Here is a 9,077-nt window from a genome sequence, read left to right as displayed (position 1 = left end):
TTTTTTTTTTTTTTTTTTGAGAAGCAATGTTATACCTCTGATGTTTGTAGCAAAGGCAGAATAATTACGGAAAACTTTGAAAATGTCCATGACATTCTTATGCTAGACAATGTTAAGTCACCAAACTAAAGATGTTAAGTCATCAACCTGAAGATGTCAGGCATGCCAACCACCTTGCTTTCAAAACACGTGAAATGACCATATGTCTTTATGAACCAAGATAAAGAGCAATAATACAAATTATTATCATGGGTAATTTGTTGAATCAAAGAGCCCAGAGAGGACTAAGTTGCAGTTTAGGAGAAGTGGACATGCAGAAACTAAGAGATTGTTTAGAAAGCTGAGTGGGTTCAAGAGGAAGAAAGCCAGCAGACAAGAAGAGAGGGAGCAGAGGTGCTGAGGACATAAGAATCAACGGAAAGAGAGTTTCAGAAATGGTAGGCAAAGAAACTGTTTGCCTTTCTTATGCTCAGAAAAACAGGTTTTGTGCATACCTAGAATTGCAGGAATTACAGCAGGAAACAAAGCCCCAAAGTTAATCACTCAGTCTAGAGACAACAATATCCATGCTCTTCAGCAAAACACTTCCTTGACAAAAGGCTACTTTTAAAATAAGTTGCTAATTATATTGATTAATTTCATTTTCATATTTATGAGCATGTGTTTGTATACCACATGACAGAAGCAATGCATATGGAAAGCTTACCCAAGAAGCTCTACTCCAAGGAGATGATTCACACCTGCCACTGCAAAAACAAGGGAAACTATTGCCTAGTTAACTCCAACCATCAGCGCTGAAAGACGTGGAATCTGTGGCTACACTCATCTTTCCACAAGTGAGGTCCATGCTCAGGGTGCTGTGGCTCTTCCACTCCCTCTGCCACTGTTCCTGYCCCTGCTGGCTGGCAAGCTTGAACAGCCCCAGCAGAGAGCAATTACAGACGGATGTGAACTTACCATCTCTGAGCTAGAACCACATTCTTGGCCACTTTGGCTATCAGAAGAGAAACTTTGCTTGGACTCTGTATTGGAGAGGGAAGCCAATGCGGACAGCAGATTTCCAAGAAGATATGTTTTTGGCAATGTGTGCTGTTTCGCAGATGGACTGTTACATTTTGTTCTATTTGGAACATATTTAGCATGCATGACTTCCTCTCTTAAGTAACGAATCCTGATAATCATGCCACAGATTTCTGTTGGTCATAGTAGCTAGGACAGAGTTTCATTCTTTTGACCAACAGTTGACAAAAGCGCATGTTTTTGCCATCATGWTTTTTTGAGAGCCAATAGCACCATGAGATTCAATGCACTAGGGCTGGAGATTAATCTGACAACTGGGAGAGCCTACATCCTACAGAGCAATTGTAGAATTTTCCAAGGAGGCTTTTTTCCTCTTTCTAACAAGAGGCATTTTCTTTTGGGGCTCTACTTCTCCCAATGTCTGTATTTTAGTCTCAAGGTGGTAGCAACATAACCCCAGGAACTTGCACTGTTCTCAAGATACAATGTTCCTGTAGCAGGCTYAAAGCTGCAAGCTCATTCCAGAACCTCTGTCTGCTCAAACACTAAAGCTCATTCAGTCATCTATAATCCCCAGGGCTCCATTTTAGAATAATAAAAAGATTGGATATCTATTTTTTATAGGAATAATTACAGGCCAGGACTAAACAGCCAAGCTCAGTAACATGGGTATCAGTTCCAAGATTACTTGGAACAGAGCACTTTCCCCCAACTTCTCCCCCATTCCTTATTTGGACACTGAGAAATAATTTCCTCAGTAGTAGATTTTTACTCAGTGAAATCACATGTTTTCTCAGAAGCTTTTTTCCTCAAGATAATTACTTTTGATAAGAAAAGGGGTGAAATAACAATGCCACATTCCTGAAGTGCAGACTGAAGCCAAATTCAAACTGCTGCTGTGTGGGGTCAATGCTTTTTTCCAAGGACAACTGTCCCAGCTGAGCTTGGACACCATCCAAGACCAACTCCCTAAACACCTGTTTAATTGCATATTTCGGTGTCTAAGGACTGGCCATTTATTGCTGAATTCATTTTCTATCTGCTTCCCACATGCATTATGTTAATGGTTGATTGCTAAACAAGGATTAACGTGTTTTTTCACATAGATGGTCAGCCTGGAAGTGGACRCTAAATAGTGTGAGCCATCAATCTGTAATACTGCTTATTCCGCCTGGTATGAAAATTGCTCAACATGTATCACAGGTTCTAGATCTCCTGCCAGCTATCAGCGCATTTCCTTAGCTAGCACAGTTTTAACATTACTCAATGATGATAAACAACAGCTTAACTGTGAAAGGACTTTGCTTTCTGAGCACAGGTCTAGTCCTGCTTCTGTGACTGAGATATAGGACAGTGATGCAGATAAGAATTTTCCAAGGGCATAAAAGCGGTGGCAGCCTCTTCCCCCTCTGCTCCGAACACGGTCCTACGTGTGGTACATATACTTTGCATCATCTGGCCTGATCGGAGATCCTCCTTCCCACCAGTTCCTAGGGCTCCCTGTTGGTACAAGAACACACCTTGTGGCTTGGATTATTCCTGTGGCTGTTTGAGAGCCTTTGCACAAATGCACAGTCTGTATGTTAATTCTAGGATGAGAAATGAGACAAACTACTGATTTCAAACCCTCACTCTCAGTTAAGAGCTTTGCTTAAATGTGAAAACTCCACACAGTGGGGCATGGGAGTACTAACTGGATTCATAATTGCCTGATCTGGTTCTGCACAATTTATAAAATCCATGGTCAGTGCATGTGATTTGGTAATCCTAATTATTTCCTTGCTGCATGTATGCTATTCCAAGCAGCTGTGGCAAGGCAGAACAAGAGTGACTTGAGTACCCTGCAGGAATGGCACAAAGATGCAACAGCATCCTGCTCACTATATTGAATCTGCTAAATTAGGAGAYGCCAGCCAGCTGCTGCTTACATCACTGTGGTTTCACCTTCATCAGCAGTACACATATTTTTCAACTGAATAAACAGAATGTTAAYGGTGCACTATCCATTTCTCAAAATGACCTCTTTCATAAGATCATATGCTACCCTGAGATCTGTTGGTATGGTGGTAAGAGGAGCCAGTGAGCAGTTACTGAGACTACTCCCAACTGCTAGGAAGTTATGTAAGTGACAGTATTGCAATAGAAAAGGGAAAGGAACACAGTTAGAGCCCGGAAACACACAGACCACTAAGATATTAAAACATACTTCTAGCAAAAGGCCTTACAGTTCTTCCTTTGCTGCATGATGTGAAATAGTCTCATGCAAGTGCCAAACTCTGCATCCCTAGAGAAGGCTTWAAAAAAAAATCACTGAGAAGAGTAGAACTGCTAATACTAAAGAAGTTAACTTTTCTAAGGTTGAATTGTATCTTTTCTCTGTAATTTTATAGAGAGTTTAAAAAGACCTTGTAAGAAGAAAAATATTAAAGATATAAGAATTTAGAGCACTATTTATAAAGCCCTTAAACATCTCTGTGAAATACTATTGGCTTCTCCTCTATTGAATTCTATCAAAGACTTTTCTGTTAGGGAACAGAGCACAAGAGAACTAAAAGAGAACTGCTATTCCTGCTTTCATTCCCCAGGGAGCTTTGAGAAATTGCTAGCACAAATAGTCCAGCCAGCTGGTTTAGCCAATTGGTGGTCAGTTTACATTTCCTCTAATAAGTGAACTTCTTGACCGTACATTTTAACTGAGTCATTAAGAGCTCTTTTTCCAAGTGTTTTGGCAGGCTAAAGAGGTCTGTGACTGTGAATAGACCATAACAACTATTAAAGAGCAGAACAGCCCTACTTTTAATACAGCAGAAGAAATTACAGAATSACAGAATAASTGAGATTGGAAGGAACCTCTGGAGATCATYTGGTCCAACCCTCCTGTTGATCCAAAGAGATCCAGAAATTAGAGCCACAACAGAAACAAAGGGATGCAAATATCCACCTGCAGGATATAAGAGAACCTTTCATTGGAAGGTTTGCTTCTTTCAGTAATATGCGGTCACTTCTGATGTGTGACATGACAAAGTCTTCAACCTTTGCTCAAGAATGCTGCACAGAGAACTGTGGAAAGTGACATATTGGAGCCTCGAAAATACAAGAAAAATTCTAGGCTGCAAAATGTACTTACCCATAGTGAGAATTCTGCCTGGATGCTCAAGTTACTCTCATAAGATGCCTTAAATTCTTTAATATATATGAAAAAGAAGATCTTGTACACACACACACACACACATATATACATACATATATATACACATACATACACATATATATACATGCATACACACACACATGAACAAGGGATCTGCATTACAGGGAACTGGAAGAGCAATATGAGAGCCATCACTAACTGATCTCTCACAAAACTTCCTCTATTATCACAAACATCTCATTCGGAAACTAACTGCATCTGAAGCTGTTTGGCTTGAAGATACAAGGAAGCTCCAGGTGAAGGTGCCATGGCTGCAGTTTGTCTCACATCACTTGAACCATATGAGCTCAAAACACACGCAATGAAGACTGCAACGTTTTGTCTTCCTTCAGAAACATTAAGACCTCTCACCTGAACCTAGCTGATAAAAACAGGGAAAATAAGACAGTCACGTGTAAGGTGCTTGTAGAACATGTGTCCGGACAGCAGGATCAGTATCTTTGCTTTAGAGCTTCTGCAGAGCTGGCTGGTTTTACGTAACTCAACAGTCACGTCGCTTCTCTGCCCAGACTCAGCCACTAACTCTGCAGGCAGTGGGATTTACCAGCTGTGCTCTCACTCTTGGGAAGGGAGGGCTTCACACCTCTGCCCATAGCAGCAATCCTTGCCAGCTGCTCTAGGAGCTGTCTTGATGGTCTATGAAGGGAGTGTTTTGCTTGGCCTTAAGGGAGTTGGGGAGCTTATCAGGGAGAAAAATATTTTTCATATTTCATTTGAGTTTCAGATCTGTCCATGTGTCAGCATGCTCTAAAATAATCTCAAAAGCATCATAAACCCAAGGTAATTTTTGTATAAATGTAAGGGCCTTCTGGGTTCTTCTGTAAGCAAAGAAGGGGTAGTGGACGAAAGCCAGCAGAGAAGAAAAATCCTTGAGAATTATCCTTTGCAAATACTGGCTTCCAAGCCCAGACAGCTGTGTCCTCATTACTGTTAATAGCAAAGAGCTATGCATGTTGGGCAACATTCCTCTTTGAGTGTATGCAGAGCAAGCCATCTATTTATTTGTTTCTGCGGTGGTGATCATTGGAAAATGACTATAATCTCTGCTAAGTAACAGGCTTTAACTTAGAGTTGGCATCTTCTGGCTTATAACGATTGAACCACATTTGCTTAGAATTCTTCCTTGCAATGTGCCAAATATTGCCGCTGGCCAAATAGGTTCCAAACCTTTCTGGATAAATCAAAACTGTGTGGATATGGGAGATTGAGCTTGTTCCAATTAGCATGTGATGTGGATGTCTATTGGCAATTCTCCTGCCCTCTTTTCTTACTCTCAGTCCATGGCTCTCTGGAAGAACAGTTGTTTCATTTCAAAGGGTATTTACCCATTCTCCTTCACTCTCTTTGTTTTTAAACCCACTCAGTTACCTTCAATGCATAAATTCATAAATGCATAAAGACATAAACTTGTACGATTTGTGAAATCCTAGAATAACAAGCCCTCCAAACATGTGTGCCCAGCCTTTAGAGGCAGCGAATTGCATTTCATTTAGTCCCAGGAACTGCCAGTTCTGTGTAGGAGCATGACAGGTTCTGAATGATCGTGAACCTCCCAGGCAGGCCAAGATGTAAGCCTGAAACTGCAAAAAATGAGATGTCTSTTTAATGAAACTTACCTAACACCAACAGCAATCCTAATCCCCAACYGTCAGTCAGTAATCAGTAAACTAATGAATAAGGGCAGACCTTCTTCCCCTGTACCAATCCTGCCATGAAACAGATCTGGATAGTCCTGGCTGAATGTGCACTCACTGAAACTCAGGATTCACTTCACTTCATTGGAAAGYTGAGAATAAAATCCTTTACTTCTGATTAATGTTTTTACTTTACTATATCAACTTCTATCCAAAGATCTTACAGCACCTTAAAACAAATGCTAAAACTCAAAGTCACCTCCATTTTACAGATGGGAATCTGAGACACAGATAAATTAAAGGCTAGATCTTATCACAGACACAGGCACCTGCACTTCAAGCACTGCAGTCACAGAATCATCGAATACTGGTAAAACAGATGTTTTTMCTTCTTTACCGTGCTTAGCTAATTCATATCTTCATACAAGCATCTTCATTTACTCAGGATGCAGCCCTATGTTCTTTTTTAAACACAACAAAATCTGTAGAAATCAGAATTCTACTGCAGTCTGAGATCAAAGCTGATTTTCTTCAAGCTTTTGTTCCAAGTTCAGAAGAAAACTTCTGATTTAATCTGTTTTAGCATAAATATATTTAACTGAAAACGCCTGTACATACAAACTAGTTGTAAATCTTGTTATCAGTGTGGCTCGGTGGCAATATTTTGTGAAACCTCTGCTTAACGTATTAGAAAGTGTTCATTTACRTGGGAGAACCGTTTCATCGGATGCCACACACACACGGCTAGAACCAGTACTGTCTCACTGAAGCATAAAGATTATAATAGCTTTCACTGAAAACTCAACGTTTTTATTCCCAAAGCCTCAAGGTCAACCGCCTCTTTGCAGAGTTCAGCAGTTTCCAGCCAGTGCTAAAGGCTGAACACTTAGTGATATTACAAATATCACAGGACAGTGCTCTCAGCTCTCACAGGCTCYAGCAAAGCTCAGAAAGACGCATGATCGCATTGAACTTTCCCAAGTCAAAATGGTTCAATTCCGGGTGGCCTGGCCTGAAGAAAAAACACATTCTGATAAGGTAATAAAAATCAAATAAATAAACAAAACGGCAATGTTCCCAACCAGCTGGAAGATTTAACGTCTGTGGTTGTTCCTGGAGCAAACTCCTCCTCCTCTTACTCTCCAGAAGGCACATCCCAGGAAGCTTTCCATCATGTGGGCCTGCTCTTGTGAAAAGGCCAAATTACACTTTCTTCCTTTATATAGCACTTTCCTTTCATTAGTCCCTCATGACGACAAGGACTTTGGTCATACTCAGTCATGCAAAAGAGCAGACACATTTTAGAACACACCGTCTCCAGCACAGAAGTCTACCCAGCAAATCCTCAGCATGATTACTACTTAATATTTCTAATCACATCCAGTCAAATACTGCAGACTCTGCTTAATTCAGAGRGAATCCCTCCCCAGTTCTAAAGAAATGTACCTGATGTGGAATATGTGTCTCTGAAGTCTTTCTGTGTCCTAAGTTTCTAGATGTCAGTTTGAGATTTTGGTGGTGCCGTGATGATATTTTGCATCTTGTGAAGATATCTATCCCTTACCAGCTTCAGAGCACACATAACCTGCTGGGACATTACTGGARATATTACAAATTGTCAGCTGCTAATTACATTTACAAGTGATCTTCAGTCTGCATTGCTTACTTATATGCCATATCTCTCTGGGCTTAAGTTTCAGATTTTCAACAGATTTTTACACTCAGGTTTTCAAAATTGCTTGGAGAATCTGTAGATTAAATTTTCAATGGTTTCAATTAAAACTACAGGCAGTGATGCAAGTCCCACGTGTTATCTTATAACAGTTTATTATCCTTTTATGCCACTTGTCATTTAAGAATAGTTAAAACCTCTTGAAAACATCAACAGACCAAACCATGTTTCAGACMCCCCCCCCMMMAAAAAATCACCCATTTCACTGAGAATTTTTCCCAAGAAATACAGTGCACTAACTGAATAACATGATACAGCTTTGCAAAACCAGACCTTCAAAGAAAACTGATTTAATGGGGATGAGCATCTCCGTCCCAAAGCCAGACTGCTGTAGTCTTTTGGGAAAGCTGCATAAAACTAGCCAATAAGTGTCAATGCACAGTTYTGGGCTTTTCCATCACAAAGTCAGCCCTGCCTTCAATTAAAATAATTTCAATCCGCTTCTGTATTAAAACTGCAGGTGCAATGCTTAGTGATTAGCGAGGAACAAATGTTGTGTATATTGCTGCACTCTGCCCTTGACATGCATGAGCACAATCTCGAGGCTGCTTCAGTTCGTGCTTGGTTTGGGATTTCCCGAAGAGGTTGCAATAGCAGGAAATCAGCAGCATGTTATAGCTTTCAGACCACCTCTCCTTCCCCGGCCCCCTTCCTGCACCAGGAGTAAGGAGTCTGGCTGAACTGACTTTGCAAAGAGTCCTCCTACTGAAAGGGGATCTCAGACTACCCATTTAAGCTCCCTCAGCTTTGCTTTGCTCCACCACAGTGACAATAACTGTTCCTTAGTAGGTGAAGGCTCTTACCCATGCTATGAACTTTTTTCTGTAGTCTTAGACGAAGTAAACAATTTTCTTCTGCACCTCCACACGCACTGGAAGTTGGAAGCACATCGAAGTACTCAAAGATATAGCAACGTAAAGATATCTAATAACATCTATTCCCCTCCTCACTTTTGCAGGACCATTTATCACTAGTCATTTTTTCCAATATCTTGTAGATGTTCCTGCTAATGTTTTWTACTGTTATACCAATATTATATGACATAATACACTAGGAATATTATCTGATGCATGGTACCGTCATAAGSGCTTTTCCTATGTTCAGTCTGAAAGTAATTTTCCTTCATTTCAACTAATTACACCCTATTCAGGAATAATCTTATTTTTGTACCACCTACCATAAACAATTTTTGCTTCCGTGACATTTGCAGTTGCAATCACTGTCATCTTAATCTAAGCTTTACAATGTACTTAGTTCTTTTAATCAATCTTAGTAATGCTTCCAATTTACTGTTGTTCTATATCAAGATTTCCATAAACTTACCTATATTTATCTGACAGTAAAGTACCTATGCTTAACACCAATTGTTTTTGATTCATTCTCGGTAGAATCACATCAAAGGACTTCCCTCGCTGCGTTCCGTGATGAGAAGTCTTAGCAACACTGCAAGAAGCTGCCTAATGCTATGCTGATCTTGACA

The 9,077-nt window shown here is 40.3% G+C and overlaps 1 protein-coding gene across 1 annotated transcript in view; it reads right to left on the bottom strand.

Annotated features, from left to right (window-relative positions):
• Nucleotides 1-9,077, bottom strand: part of FBLN5 (fibulin 5) — a 54,817-nt gene that overhangs the window by 29,307 nt on the left and 16,433 nt on the right. The window lies entirely within an intron of this gene.

Source organism: Rhea americana, unplaced genomic scaffold (genome assembly GCF_003343005.1).
Source record: "Rhea americana isolate MKP2758 unplaced genomic scaffold, rheAme1 scaffold_5, whole genome shotgun sequence".
NCBI classification, from domain to species: Eukaryota; Metazoa; Chordata; class Aves; order Rheiformes; family Rheidae; genus Rhea; species Rhea americana.
Note: the sequence above shows the minus strand (reverse complement) of the source record. Positions and strands in the feature narration are given on the sequence as shown.